The sequence below is a fragment of the Hippopotamus amphibius genome, chromosome 3 (genome assembly GCF_030028045.1).
Source record: "Hippopotamus amphibius kiboko isolate mHipAmp2 chromosome 3, mHipAmp2.hap2, whole genome shotgun sequence".
Taxonomy (NCBI): domain Eukaryota; kingdom Metazoa; phylum Chordata; class Mammalia; order Artiodactyla; family Hippopotamidae; genus Hippopotamus; species Hippopotamus amphibius.
This window is the reverse complement of record NC_080188.1, coordinates 191,294,453-191,309,698: the sequence shown is the minus strand read 5'-3', so window position 1 is coordinate 191,309,698 and position 15,246 is coordinate 191,294,453. Positions and strand designations below refer to the sequence as shown.

Genomic DNA, 15,246 nt, shown 5'->3' with positions numbered 1-15,246 from the left:
AATGTTCCTCCTGTTGTTTCGGGGCCCTGGCAGAGGAGGAATTACCCTAGGCCTTTGATGCAGTGGGGAAGAAGTCACGTGAAGGGAGAGTCACAGTGGAAGGGAGCAGGGGTTGCTGAAGTTGCCTGTGAGCCTGTAGCTTTCCATGGAGGTTATTAAATATTGCTAGTTTCCTGTGCTGCTCGCCCTGTCACTGGGTTCCTCTGTTATGTATCCACTTAATGCTCACTTAACCCTCAAAACAGCCCTGCAAGGCTGTTGTCATCACTGCCTTCATCCCATAGATGAGGAAACGGCGGCTTATAGAACTGAGATCATAGAGTTAATAACGACTGGCCGTGATGGGGACCTGGTTACCTGGATTCTAGAACTGATATGATTAACACCAGAGTCTACACCCCTCCCCCCCCACCCCCGGGGGCAGGCAGTCAACCAACCAGCCTTTCAAAGCAAAGCACAAAGATTCTTTTCCTCTGTCCTTCTTTAATGTATGCAAGTTCTGACCCAGGAATTGAGGCATTTCTATGTTTAGCTGGTTAAATGGCTGAGGATTCTCTCTCCCATCAAAATGATATTCCCCATGTGGTGGTGCTGAATAAACTTACTAACAGTAAAGTTTCCTCAGGTAAACTCGAGCTTTCCCAAAAATAGCCAGCATCCATGAAAGACCACCTTTAATTGCTGTAAGTCACAGCAGGTACTCCTGAATATTCAAGGTGTCTCATTACAACCTGAGAGATGAAGTCTCTTTGACCAGAGCTTTATCTCTTCATCTGCTCCTGTTCAGTCCCATTAGTAATTAGACGATTTCCATACCAAGCTTAGGGCCTGGTGAAAACAGGGGTCACTCCTATGTTATTTCCTTTCACAAACTGCAAACTTGGCTCCTGCATTAACAGCTAAGCTTACTGTGTCTTCACCATAGTCCACTCAGCCAATAGTCTCCATAGATCTTTTTTAAAAAGAGAAAAAAAAAACAAAACAAAAAAACCAAAAAACTCTGACACCCACAAAGCCTACAGGGGAAAAACTGCTCTAAGAAAAACAATAAACACATCTGGATAAAGACGTTCCCTTTAATATGAAATCAAAGTAGCCAACTTGCATGTGCTTTGCACTTTTTACCTTTTTCATGGCCATTCTCTGCCTCTGTATGGTTGTCAAATGCTTACTGTGTGCCAGTCATTTTTTCCCTACATATCTCGTAAGACAGAGCTAAAACAAGGTTCCTTAACCTTATGAAATTTACATTATATGGGAGCAAACAGAAAATAAACAAGTAGACAAATAGAAAAGCAAGCTAATTTCAGACAGTAATAAATGCTGTGAAAAAGTAGTAAGTCCTGAGAGCCCATGGCCGGGAAGATCCGATGAGATGCAGGGCAGTGGAGGACAGGACGGGCAAGCCTTTCTAACAAGTTGCCTTCTGGTTGTGATTAGAGGGGTGAAAGGTAGCCAGCATGGGAAGAGCTGGGGAAGGGCGTTCCAGGCAGTACCCCATTCACTCCTCCATGTGGCCCGACGGAGTGAGCATTTTAGGGAAAGGAACACATTTCACAGTCAAGAACACTAAGCTCCAAGACATTAGATGATTTACCCAAAGGCGCCCACCAGTGTACCCATCAAAGATGAAATAGCAGCAATGACTCATGGCAACTGAGCCAGGGCTCCTTCTCTTGTCAATTCTCAATAGAAAACACCCACCTACCGTAAAATTCATGTCACTTTTCCACGTGTGATTTTCCAGAAGATTAAGAAGTTGAATGACTCAAAGCTGTTTATCTCAACCCCTTGGGTAACTATAGCCAAAGGTTGAATCTTTCTATAAATAAATTGAGGAACTTACTGTTGAACAACCAATAATATATAAGTAGCATGATAACTTATAATTCTTGGTGTGAGGACATCCTGTTTCTGTCATCTTAATAACTCTATTTGCTTTGTATTAATTACTATTAAATAGGCAATGGTACCACAAGAAATAACATGCATTTTAAATAATAAGTGCAACTTTGTTCATCGCTTCCATATAACGTGTGGAAAATGCAATAAAAAGCAACTACTAAATGTATAAAAGTGTTTATAAACATATAATTTATCTTTCATAAATAATTTATTTTATGTGATTTACAAAAAGAATGTCAAAAAATAAATTCCTCATGTGCTAGATAGCACCACTTCTAACCCACTGGCAAAATAAGTGCTTGTTTTTGAGAACCCTCAGATTATATTTTCAAATACTTTAACAACTAGAACACAGATGTTCAAAATTTGTAAACTGCTGTATATCCTCCACCTACAACCCCGCTACATACAGATTTACACAAAGACACACACACCTACCACCTTCCTTCTAAACTATTTTGCTACCCTCAAAAAAGGTTGAGAAAAGTGAGGCCCACGGCTTCTGGAAAGATGAAGCTGTAGAAAATACAATAGCTCAAGTGTTTGACACATAATACAAAACCAATAAAAGGTTTTTGTGTGTGTGTGTGCTTGGGCAAGAGAAAAAGGGAAAATAAGCACAGAGGCACTCTCGAAGACGAAGAGGCCCTTAACACCCACCAGAGGAAGGCACTTGGGCCCCAAGAGAATCTCATTCAACCCCAGTCTGCTACGTGAATTTAGCTCTTGGTCGGAATACACTCATCGAGTTCTATTATTATCAGAGTACTCCCGAGTCATTCTCTTCTCCATCCTCTTGATTGTAAGGATCTTAACATTCCCTATTTTGATAACTGCCATTTTAGTTAGTTCAAGTGAGTAAAACAGTATGTGAAATAAATCATGTGGACAGAATTTAAACTATTTCTTTAATGGTAGACTCACTGTCAGTACATTCCAGTGGCAACCAAAATAGGTCTCTGTGGTGAGTTTTAGAGGTTTAGCACCTGTTCCCCAGACTAGTTGAAGGTTTGTGCCAGGAGAGTCACTGCTTTGGAGGAAACCAAACCACCCCAAGACAGACCATAGATGATCAACTTTCCAAAAGAGGGAAAACATGGTTTAAGAAGAATCCATGTGACACATGGAAAGTGCTTGGACTCTATGCTAAGAGAGATCTGGATTCACCTCCTGATTCTTACAGCTATACCTACGTGAATTTGGGGGGAAAAAATTACTTCCTTTAAAGTTCAATTTCATTTGTAAACGTTGGTTAATACCCCCCAATCTTGCCAGGTTATCTCTATGCTGAGACAAGATAATACACAGAAGTGTTTAGTAAAGTTTCAACCACAACATTAGGATGAGTTCTAAGTACAATGTTTAAGTTGCCCCAAAGTGACTTTCTCATTTTCCTCTTTGAGTACTTGGAGAGAAAAGAGTTAATGCACCTGATTTGAGATGGTTCACTGTGTTTACCAGCAGAAGTCACTGGGGGAGAAGGCAAATGACCTGATCTAATCTTTTTGTCCAGGGCGGGTAACTGGACCTTGGAACAGATACTGGCATGTTATTTGCAATGAGGAGGGATCTTATCTATTAAGAGGATGTCCGTAGTTAGGAACTGCTCACAGAAAATACACCCAGCATCAACGGATTCCTGAGAAATGACTCCGTGGAGAAAGTCACATCAACTGGAATCCTAGACTTTCGCTTTCTGTCAGTACCCACAGTCCTAAATTCCATCGCCCACCCCTGAACCTGTGAAAATAGGCAGCACAGCACAACAGAGGTAAGGTTAGGGAAGGCTGAACTCCATAGCAGTCTTAGTTAATAGGTTTAGTCTACTTTTCACAACAGATTATGGACTATCATATATATCCATCCATTAACATTTACAGATATTTTACATTTAGTACTTTGTGAAGATGTCAGGAAAGAAGATATTCCTATATAAAAGCATCCAGCCATATTAGTTTTTTTTGTCGTCATTGTTTTCAGAAAAATTTTAACAGCTACAATTCCATGACCTAATTTATGGAAAGGAGATTCTGGAAATAATGTTCTATGGACAGAGACATCCACAGATTTCCATGTGTTAATTGTGATTGCTTCCTAAGGTATCTGAGTCCTAAAACCAGTGAAATTATGGGGAAAAAAAATAGTTTAACAATTCTCTGTCTTTGTTTTCCCACTGAAACAAAAGCACAAAAAATTCTGCCCCTATTTTCCAACTTCACTAGGATGCTTTAGAGTCACCTGATGACAGATTATTATAATTATTTATAACTTGCCAATGATTACTAGCACATTACAACAGAAAACTCAATGTGAGCTACAGAATGAGTCGTTGAAATGACTAACAGCAGCGCACTGCTTTACATAACATCTTCTTACATACATGATTTCATTGAATTCTCCAAATAGGCCATAAGACAGGTATAAACGTCTCCATTCTACAGATGAATACATGAGGCTCACTGGAGATTGCTGGCAAATCCCAAATCCGAAACTAAGGAATATGAAGGAAAAACCTAAAATAATATTATGAACTGAATAATATTAGAAGAGCCAAGAAGAGTGTTTGGAATGGTCAGGACCTGGGAAGGGTCTGAAGTTTTATTCTACCTTCCAAGCTAACAAGTCGGCCTGCCACAGTGTCAGGGCTGCTGGTAAGATATGAGACTCCTGGGTCACAGACAAAGGACAGCTGATCAGAGACAACGGTCAGCATTTGCCCTGGTTCCCCAAGTTCAAGTTCCCATACGGTAATACAAAGGGGCTCAGGTGACATCTGCACACGTGGTGGGTAGTTTCCAGAACACTGAGGTTAATGAACAGCTCGTAACGGGCAATGAGAATGCCTGTCCTTTGCTTGGTTTTCTTATTCTACTGGACGGTGAACACACCCGCCTCTTATTCCAAAGGGAAATTCTCCCAAGGCAGTTAACTATACAAATATTAACAAGATAGTCCAGAACAAAGGCAACTAGTGCCTCTCAAAGCATGAAGAAATGTGAGTGGCACATAGAGATGACACATGACCTGTCTCATCGTCCCCTTCTATTTGCTGACAGTAGTGAAATGTCACAATAAGCAAACACACGTGGTAGCAGAAAATGGCACGGGTCTTGAAGAACTCTGCCGTCCTTCCAGCCTCCATATGCAGCTGACAAACAGGCAAACCTTTTCTGCACTGGGATTTATGACGGGTTTAAAATGTGATTAATAATTGTCTGATAAAATGAAAAGTAATCTGAGGACGCTATTCCTGTGAGAATGTTCATGGACATTGATTATAAGGTACAGATGAAACAAGCTAAATTCAAATATCAGCTTTTAGATGCCATGGCAGTTTTTTCCTGCCCCCATTTGACATTCCTTTTTTTAAAGCAGAGAACAACAAAAAAAAGTTTTAAGTGACAGAATTTTCCAGCTAAAAACAACTGTGATTTCTCTTTACGAGGCTGACTGTTTCTAAAGCATCTCATCGAGAGACTGCCTTAACTTGCTGCGTGACGTCTATAGCAGGAAAAATTCTCATTGAACTTGAATGAGACAACCTTGAGTAGCTATAATTAATCTCATATTTGATAATGTCCCTTTTATTTTCTATGAGCAAGTAACAAAAGACGCATAATTGACTAAAATTCTAAATGCAATGCTGATATAAAATATCCATTAGCAGAAAGGTGGCCTATTTATAATTCTGTTAAAGCTGCCGGCATTACGCTAATTCTCAGCATCAAATGACACGATTAGTGGATGACTCTTTACAGCTGATGACACAAAATATCTATGATAAAAGAAGAAAAAACCTAGTCTCCTAGTTAGATTGTTTTATAGAAATTATCCCCACAGGCACATTGTGTCTCTTCTATTGTTAAATTTCTAATAAATATATTCTTTTAATAATTTCAAAAGACCTAATTTTAAAGTTCTGCTCATTACCTTAGATGTTCTAAAGTGGGAACAAAACCTTCAAGCAAAATAATCTTCTTACCTAAAGTGGCAGAGTTTTAGTAGAGGTGACCAGGAGAGCTTGACAATGGTATCTTACATTTTTTAGCCTCAGATGACTTCATCCATCTGCCATGGTACCCAGAGTTTTGTTAGAGGTTCATTTCACTGAATTGTAATTTTTGGGATCTAAGGGTCTCATTCCAAGGCACCTTTCTCTTTGGAGCCTTAGTCAGCAGATTGTCCATAAAAGAATGAGGCCTGCACATTTTGAAAAGGGGGTATATTTCTAGCAAAAGGCAAGAGAAAGCAGATACATAGTAGATTCCTTTTTCTTTCCGTCAACTATCTATGTGGATAAATCTGCAGGAACACACAATCAGGACCTCAGTACTTGGAGACCACGAAGAGTGGAAAGAACAGGTTCCTCTGGTGAAATGAATAAGCATACCCCCTACTCTCCTGGCAGTATCTGTGGTGGGGGAAACAGACGTGTAACCCCAGTAAAGAATTACCAGACAACACAGCCAGGGTCAACAGACTACTACGTTAATTTTCAGCTGGAAACAATCACAGTGCACAACGAAAGTAGTTGAGGAACTGACAAAGCAGGAGAGTAGCAGTCTCACGGGGCACAACAGAAGGGAATATTCAGTGAGATTTCCTGGCGTGAAAATCATACAGCTGTGTGAAGCTCCAGCACCAACACAGGCGTAAACCAAATGCATTTTGAGGACAGAGGTAAGTGATGCCTTCTCTCTGTCTGTGTGTGGTCTCCTCACTTAACAGCTTTTAGCTGAAAGCTATGTACATTACGCACATGACGTCCTGTAATTTACAATGGTGAGTCAAAAATTATCTGCACTCTGGCTGTACAATTTATTTTAACTAACTTTTAGAAAAGACAAATACATCATTTTCTGACATATTCTCCTTGCTTTTCAATACACTTTGTCCATCTGTCAACAAGCCTTTCGTATTCCCTCATTAAAAAATGTTTTAGGCTGAGCTGCGAGCCACGAATACACCACTGTCTTCACTTCATCAGAAGTGAATCTTCATCCTTGTAGGGCTGCTTTCAGGGGACCAAACAGGTGAAAGCCCAATGGAGCAAGATCAAGACTATAGGGAGGATGCTTTACATCTCAAAACAAAGTTTATGCAGTGTTGACAGCGTGGGCAGAAGTGTGCACACGTGCGTTGTCATGCAAGATCACAAAGCCCTTTGATAGCAGTCCTCTGCGTTTAATCCCGAAGTTTAGGTTTCAGCACAAACTTTTCAAAACCTAAGTCTGTTGTGGATTATTTCATAAGCAGAACCACGGCTGATTTGCAAATGATTTGCCACATAATGCACTGTCACTCAACTATTTGATAGAATCATTTCACGGGTACACTCAGTGTTGTCATCAGCCGTGGACAGGTAACCGACTCCTTCTTGATGGCTAACACTTGTGTGACCTTCCTTGACCTTCTCTATCCATTCATACACATTTCTTCATGACAAAACACTTTTTCTCCATACTGTACACAAAGTCTTCAATAAATAATGGCACCAGGTATACCCTCAGACCACAAAAAACGAATCACTGCACGCTGCTCTTCTTTCATGCAGATCACAAGTGGGGCATCCCTTTTTGCTCGCACCACAGTTACAAATGAACTGATGTAACACGTTCACACCTGCACAGCAGGGACTGGGGAGACAGTAGCCTTGAATGGAAAGCGCTGATAAGACAGTGAGGCCAACAGAAGTTTTAATATAACTGGAGTGCGGATAATTTTTGACTCACCCTCATAGATGGTTTCAGAACAACAGCAAATATTTCTTAGCATGATTTATGTGCCAGCCCCTCTTCTTTAAATGTATTGCCTTGTTTATGCCTCACGATAATCCTGTGAAATAAATACCATGATGGTCATCCTCAACTTTACGGATGAAGGAACTGAGAAATATGGATATTTCGTACATTTCCCCAAATTATCCAAATAGTGAGTGGTATGATGGGGATTCAAACCCAACCTGCCTGGCAGCAAAGTCCATGGTTTAATCTCTAAAAATACTCTCTGTTTAGGGACTGTTTAGAAATAAGAACTTATCACAGCAAGTAGTTCATGAAATTGATTACTGCAGAAAATGTATTATCATGTGCACAGCCTGACATGCTAGTACACAGATATAAATACATATTCATATACATGCCTGTACGTGAATTTATTTCACCTATATCTTCCCAAATATAAAGAGGAAGTCAGTTTTTCTTTAAGAGCAACAGATGGAATTCACTTGTGCCTACAAATTCAGGCTGTGCAAGGACTTCATGAAGATGCAAAAGCTTTTTAAAAATTCTTCTTTCAGCATGTAAATACCAAGTATTTTTCTTTACAAACTTTTTAATACACCGAGGACATACTGCTGTTCCCAAGACACACACATTTGTACATATATATATCCCGCACCTGGCACACTAGAATAATGTCAACTGTGTTTACTTCAATAATTACCTTCAAACAAACACACGTAGTGATTTTATCTGAATGTCAGCTCCCACATGGCACTTTTCTTGTCTAGCTAAAGCCTTGAGGAAATAAATTAATGGATCAAAACCTGGGAAAACATTAATCCAGCCCTTGAAACATTAAGGGGAACTGGAATGTCTAAGATTTCCCCAGAGGTATTACATCCTTCTTTTCAAATAACACTCATAATAAAAAGACAGTTAAATCATACAAGGCAACGGTCATTTGAAATGACAACATGTCACATATCCCATAAACTAGTAGCAAGTTATTACTAAGGTGGAAATAAGGTAATTTTTTTATGCAAGCCAAAGGTACAGATTTTTATATCTGTATCTTGACAAAATATAGAGATTCTGATTTCACTGGTCCTGGGCATGCCTGTGGCACCCTGGATGATTTTTACCTGTCTGGGCACTTCTCATGTCCAATCCAGGTTGAGAACTCTTGCTTTTTTTAAAATATATATACTTATTTATTTTATTATTTATTGATGTGGTTGTACTGGGTCTTAGTTGCAGCAGGAGGGCTCCTTAGTTTTGGCATGCGAACTCTTGGTTGCAGCATGCATGTGGGATCTGGTTCCTGACCAGGGATTGAACCCAGGCCCCCTGCATTGGGAGCACGCAGTCTTAACCACTGTGCCACCAGGGAAGTCTCAAGAACTATTGCTTTTATAGGAATAGTTATGTGGACATATGACCTTATGCCCTAAGGCGTCATTAGCTATTATACTTAGGGGTCAGGGTTAAGAAAAAAAAAAAAAAAAGCAGGATGAATAGCACTTTTGGACATGACTAATGGGTGATTAATATTTTGAGGCTCCTACTCACCTCATCCCCTTTAAGTAAGAGTTTGGATGACATAAGTTCTCTTTGTTACAAATATAAGCATATATAGTCCAGCCAAGGAAGTATCAACTCATGTTAATACCTCTCAGTGACTCCCCAAATATTACCCGATGGGATCCAAAGCTCTAAGCGCCACAGGATCTGGGGTCACCCCTGTGACCTCGTCTACCACCTCGCCTTTCCCCCCTTTCCCCGCAGTGTGTGTGCTCTTGTCAACCCAGTGGAGGGCAGATCTCCAGCACTCAGGCCACTTCAGGACTCTGTGCCTTTGCATAAACTGATCCCTATGGACTGGCGATCTAAGTTTTCAAAGTAATTTTGAATATATGTATTTTTAATAGTTGACATTTACCAGCATTTATTTTTATTATTATCGTAAATTGGATTTGCATTAGCCAGGATAGATCCCAACAGCCAACTACAGGTGGAAAGGGCCCAGTGAGATAGGACCCAGGCTGATAGATTCTAGCAAACCTCAAATACACCACCTAGATCCCACACCTCCTCTGACCTGCACCAAGAGAGAGACGGGTGATGGTTTGGATACTGCTTTTCTCACAGACATCACTTCCATCCACAATCTAACGGCCAAAGTGAGTCAAAGAGCCCCACCTCTCTCCGGGTAGGCTGGGAAGTGTGAGAGACTGGTCACTTGAAATAATTGAGCATCACTGCATTGATTAGTTGATGATGCCTTTATAAGAACAGAGGAGGGATGCTGCTTTTTTTTCATGACCCATCCTTAGAAAGCTAGAAATGAATTGATTTTCCTTAGAGCAATTAGTATGATAATTTCATCTCTGTCTCTCTAACTGGGTACCAGAATTCCAAACACAGAAACAGACATATTACTTGGAAAAAATATATACTAAAATATACATTTTGCTGATTATGAAATTATCTATGATTAGAATACTAGTTAAGAGGACCAAGGTTCAAACTGAGTCACTATATGAGCCAAGAGGTTCAGATGCTGCACCTCTGAGCCCAGCCAGTCTAGCTCACACCCACCATCTGATAACGATGGCAGAGCCTGGCTGTATCACTGCAGATCTCTCAATGTCATCACCAACGACTTAAAGTATATGCTCTACTGTGAGTAATTTGTGTTTACCGGGACACTTAGACCCACTGATCTATTTTATCATTAATCTCCGTGAAGATCCCAAAAAATTCATTCCAGAGCCTTTCATTACTCATTCATTACTTTGCTCACCACTTAGGCTATTTTCATAGCAGAAAAAATTACCCTAAGAATATGATTTTCCCTTCTGAAACACATCTGTAAAATTGGATATCTATGTTTATAAATGCCTGGTTCATTAAATATAATCTTATTATATATAATTTTTAGATAATTAAGGCCAAAGAAAATTTTTCTCAAAGGAGTTTTGAGATTAATACATCTCAGACTTTAAAACCACCTCAGTTCTTCAGCACAAACAGAATAGTTTTATATATATACACGTGAAACAACATACCAACAAACTTTTCCTGTATAGTTACTTAGATTAGCCATTGAGACAAGTATTGAATAATTTTTTTGATTTACTGGTATACATGAAATGCCAACATGCAATTTGTAAAGTAGATCAGATCATTATTAATTGAAACATTTAACTGATTTTAATGTAAAATGACCTGTGGCTGGTGGACATTATGGACTCAGTAAATTTTAAGTGACCTGGTATCATACTTTATGGAAAATTTATAGGTTGATTAGTTTCCATGCAAAACAGGTTTCTGATGAGAAAATGAAAAGGAAAGAAGGAACTTTAGTGTACAAAATCATTTGAACATGGAAACAGAAAAAGGCTATTTTTCCAAAGTATCAATGTACTAATGTACGTGTTCATTGTAGTCTAGCTAGCCTAGTTATAGCTAGAATATAATTTTATTCTTAAACATTTCTTGAATGTTTTCCCTTAAATGTCTTAGTATAAAAATATACCTTTGAACTAATTACATCAACCAATTGGGTGGCATTTTCCAAAATACTGAGGTTGTAGAGTGACTTTGCATAATGCAGGCATATGTCCTGTATGGTGGTCCAGTTGAATACGTGGATGATAAAAGGGACAGAAATGAAATAGGCTTCATACAGCTCCTGAAGATCTCTCTACAACCTAAATAGAAGAACATTATTTGGTGAAATGTCACGCTCTGCATGGACTTCAAATGGAGAGAGTTGTCACTACTAAAGAATTTTAATCCTCTGGTTTACTACATGATCTACGGTCAACATACCAGAATAAACCATGAATCCTCCCATGGTGAAATTCAAACCCAGTTAAACTTTTCATTTGAACAGAAGTAGCAGTGCCTTCTTTCAGGGTGACACTCCCTCACACTGACACGAGTTGCTATTCCTTGGCAGGTCATGTGTCCAGTTTCTTTCAAGTTCTTGTCCTAGCTGAAGCCTGGCTCTCCCCTGCATCTTCCTTTCTTTTTAATGGTAACTGTTTCCTTTCTCACATCCTGTATTTCTCAGGAGCTGACATCAAGGATGGCATCCTTCTTTTCCCCCATTGTTATCCCTCTAAGCTTCTAAGTCATGAAGGATCCTATAGTTCATCGTAAAGCTGTTTTGAGTGAATCAGGGAGGTACCGGGGATTTTTAGACACAGGAATGACATGATCTGACTTGTTTTAAAAGCATCACTCCGACTACCATGTTGCGAATAGAGTGAAAGGATGAAAGAATAGAGTGAAAGGATGAAAGAGTGATAGCAGGAAAACCATGAGGCTGTTGCAGTAATTCCTACGAGAGATGATGCCCCCAGGGTGGTGACAGTGGAGGTGATGAAGAGGGCTCAGATTCTGAGTCTATGCTGAAGATTAAGCCACCAAGATCTTTTGACAAATTATATGAATTACATAAAGCCTGAGAGAAATACAATAATCAAGGATGACCAAGCTTTTTGATCTGGGCAACTGAAAAAAAAAAAAAAAAAAGGAATGGGAGTTGCCATCACTGACTTTGGGAAGGCTCGCGTGGAGCAGATTTGGGGAGTGGGGATCAGAGGTTTAGTCTGGGACATATTTAAGATTGAGTTGTCTGTTACACTTCTAAGCGGACATGCAGGCTACGGCCACATGAAACTGCAACACAGGAACTACGTCTACACTGATAGAAATTTGAGATATAAAGGGTTTTCAAAGATAATTTTGATTATATCTAACTTTCAGCTTTAACCAACATTAGGATATAATCTCACAAAAGATGCTACTCCCTTCTACCTTGTATTCTTTATAAAATCCATCTTAACCAATGTAGTAATTACTAAATTCAATAAGGAGAATGGCTAGAATTAGTATTTCATCTAATTGCTTTGACCAAGCAGTTTTAAACAGAAAACAAATATTTTCTACCAACTCTAATGAAAAAATTAAAAAAAAAAAAAAAACCATCCTCTAAGTATATTCTAGTTGATCTTGACTACACATCTGTTTCATTAGGAGCCAAAACCAGACGAAACTTAACGGTCTAAGTAATGTGATCTGCCTGCAGTGGGTCTCCTCAGTTATTTACATGAAGTAAAAATCTGTGTTGTATAAAAGGAGAGAAGGTTAGCACTCCCCTTGACAAGGATGGAAGAGGCCCTCGGGCCTGACAACACACATATGTTAAGGTACTGCCACCTACTTCGTGGCATCTAACCAATGTTTTCTAAAACAATTGTAACTATGTATGGTGATGGATGTTAACTAAACTTATTCTGGTAATTACTTCAAATCATTATGTTGTACACAAAATAAAATGGTATATGTCAATTATAAAAAATAAATAAAAAATGAAAAACAAAAAACAAACCAAAAAATCTGGATCAATCTTTAAGGGCCAATGTCTCCAGTCTGGCAATGCACCTGGACAATGACTGTTTGAAAATTACCCCATTAACTTGATCGATTGAGACTCTCAGGGCAAATAACTCAGGCTCAAGGGTGGCTTTGTTTAAAGAATATTTACTGGTGATGCCTTAGAGGACTGGGACGGGGAGGGTGGAGGGGAGTCAAGGGAGGGAGGGAATACGGGGATATGTGTATAAAAACAGATGATTGAACTTGGTGTACCCCCAAAAAAATAATAAATAAATAAAATGAAAAAAAGAAAGAAAGAAAGAATATTTCCTGGATTTTGAACTCAAAATTCCTTTATTATTTATTAATGGTAACAATGTTGACTCACTGCGGGTTGGAGGGGAAAATGTACCCTATCTGTACTAAAATAAAATAAAGAACAAATGGTCTAGTGTTGATTAAAACTACTTTATACAATCCCTCTCCCTCCTGGAAAGTAGAACAATGGAAGAAATAATCCTAAATCACTCTTAACTGCACATGAGGTTGACTCTTTGAGGAAGGAGGAAAAAAAGGACAAAATTACTTTATTTTATTAATATGTGCTTATTATACAAAGTTCATAGCTAAATGAACCAAAATCAAACAATTATTAACTGACATGAAAAATAATGTACCTTTTCTCTGAAAGAACCTCAGAAAACATCTTACTCCTTAAAGAAGTAGAGATGTTCACATAACATTCAACAAAATATCACAAATCCAACCTATGCTCTTAAAAGGTCATTTATGTTTTGAGGAAACATTTTTTTAAAAAAACTAACACTGATAAACAACAAAGTGGACAACAGTCCAAATGGCAAAACAGGATCCAGAGGTCTTGTGCTTTTCTCCAGCTCGGAACAGAATGTGAAAAGAAAATATTACTATATTAGAAAATTTTTGTATTTGCCAGTGATTCAAAGTAATGAAAAGGCTAAATCTGGCCACCTGACAGAGCCTGCTTTTATTAGAGTATTCTGGTTTGGTAAATTGGAACTTGAGGCAGTTTATCTTCAATGCAATCATCCCAGGTTATGTGGAAAAAATAATAAAAAGCAGTGTTTCTCCTTCTCTTTGGACGATTTACTTTGGGGGTCTAGATAACTTGCTTCACGTGAATTATGCAGTTCCAATTGTCTTACTGGAAAATGCGGGAAGGCAATCACCACCAGAGGAGTTACTGATTCTGGGAACCAAAGGCAGCGGATATTTCCCTTGGGATTTGGAGGAGGGCAGAGTATGTTTTAGCCACACTGATTTCACCCAACCTAAAATGCATGGCCATTTAATTATTGTAAGTATATTTGGGAAAGAAGAATAAAGCAGAGTTTCAGGAGGTACAATTCCTCATGAACCACAAACTCAGGTGGAGAAAATTACATACATATATTTTTTTCTTATAATTGAACTTAATTTCTATGTCAGCCTTCACTTCCCCAGAGAAAAGGGAACCTTCTCTAGGCTCATCCAGACAAACCTGGCTGCCTTATCACCTAAGGTTTATGTGCATCCAAGCTTGAAACCTTCCTTCTCCTGTCCTTCCTGGAGTGGTGTGGGGTCACTGGGGTGGATCCACATCTGAGTTTCGCTGTGTCCTGGCCTGTCAGCCCTGAGACGTGTGATCATCTCATCACCCAACGGGGCTGTGCTCACCTCCACGCCTGCCGGTCGCCTGTCTGCACTCTCCTGTGCAAGCATCCACCAAGGCTGGTCTGTCCACTCTCGGGCTCCAGCCTGCACCATCCCTGCTTCTATCTGTACCTGCATCCCTGTGCCACACCTGAAGAGGGCTCACAGGCCTTCTTCAGACTACCAGCTCTCAGGATCAGAACCCTGCCTCCCTGAGGCATGTGGAAAAAGATTTATGTGCTCTTTTTCCCCCACGGGGGTGTCCTTTCTAAGGCCGCAGCCAGGCCCATCTGCCTAGTTACTCCACACAACCATCTCTACTCTGCTGTCTCCACCTGTAATGGCACAAGTCATTTTCTGCCATCCTCACAGTTTCCTAGGCAACCATGCATAATGTAAACTAACAGTCTCCTCAATCCCCATGACCTGAAAAGGGTAATCACCTTCTCCCAAGGGTTTGGAGGTAAATCTAGAGCAACTCAGACTAGCAACTCTTATTTAGTGGCCAAGCTTTTCTCACTTTACCACTAATTTAGAGGCTCTTCTCTAATCTCACTCA

At 39.5% G+C, this 15,246-nt stretch overlaps 1 non-coding gene across 1 annotated transcript; it reads left to right on the top strand.

Annotated features, from left to right (window-relative positions):
* Window positions 1–12,762: 12,762 nt before the first annotated feature.
* Window positions 12,763–12,887, top strand: LOC130850638 (U6atac minor spliceosomal RNA). Its single transcript, XR_009052997.1, has one exon. It is a non-coding gene; the product is annotated as a U6atac minor spliceosomal RNA (small nuclear RNA).
* Window positions 12,888–15,246: the final 2,359 nt, after the last annotated feature.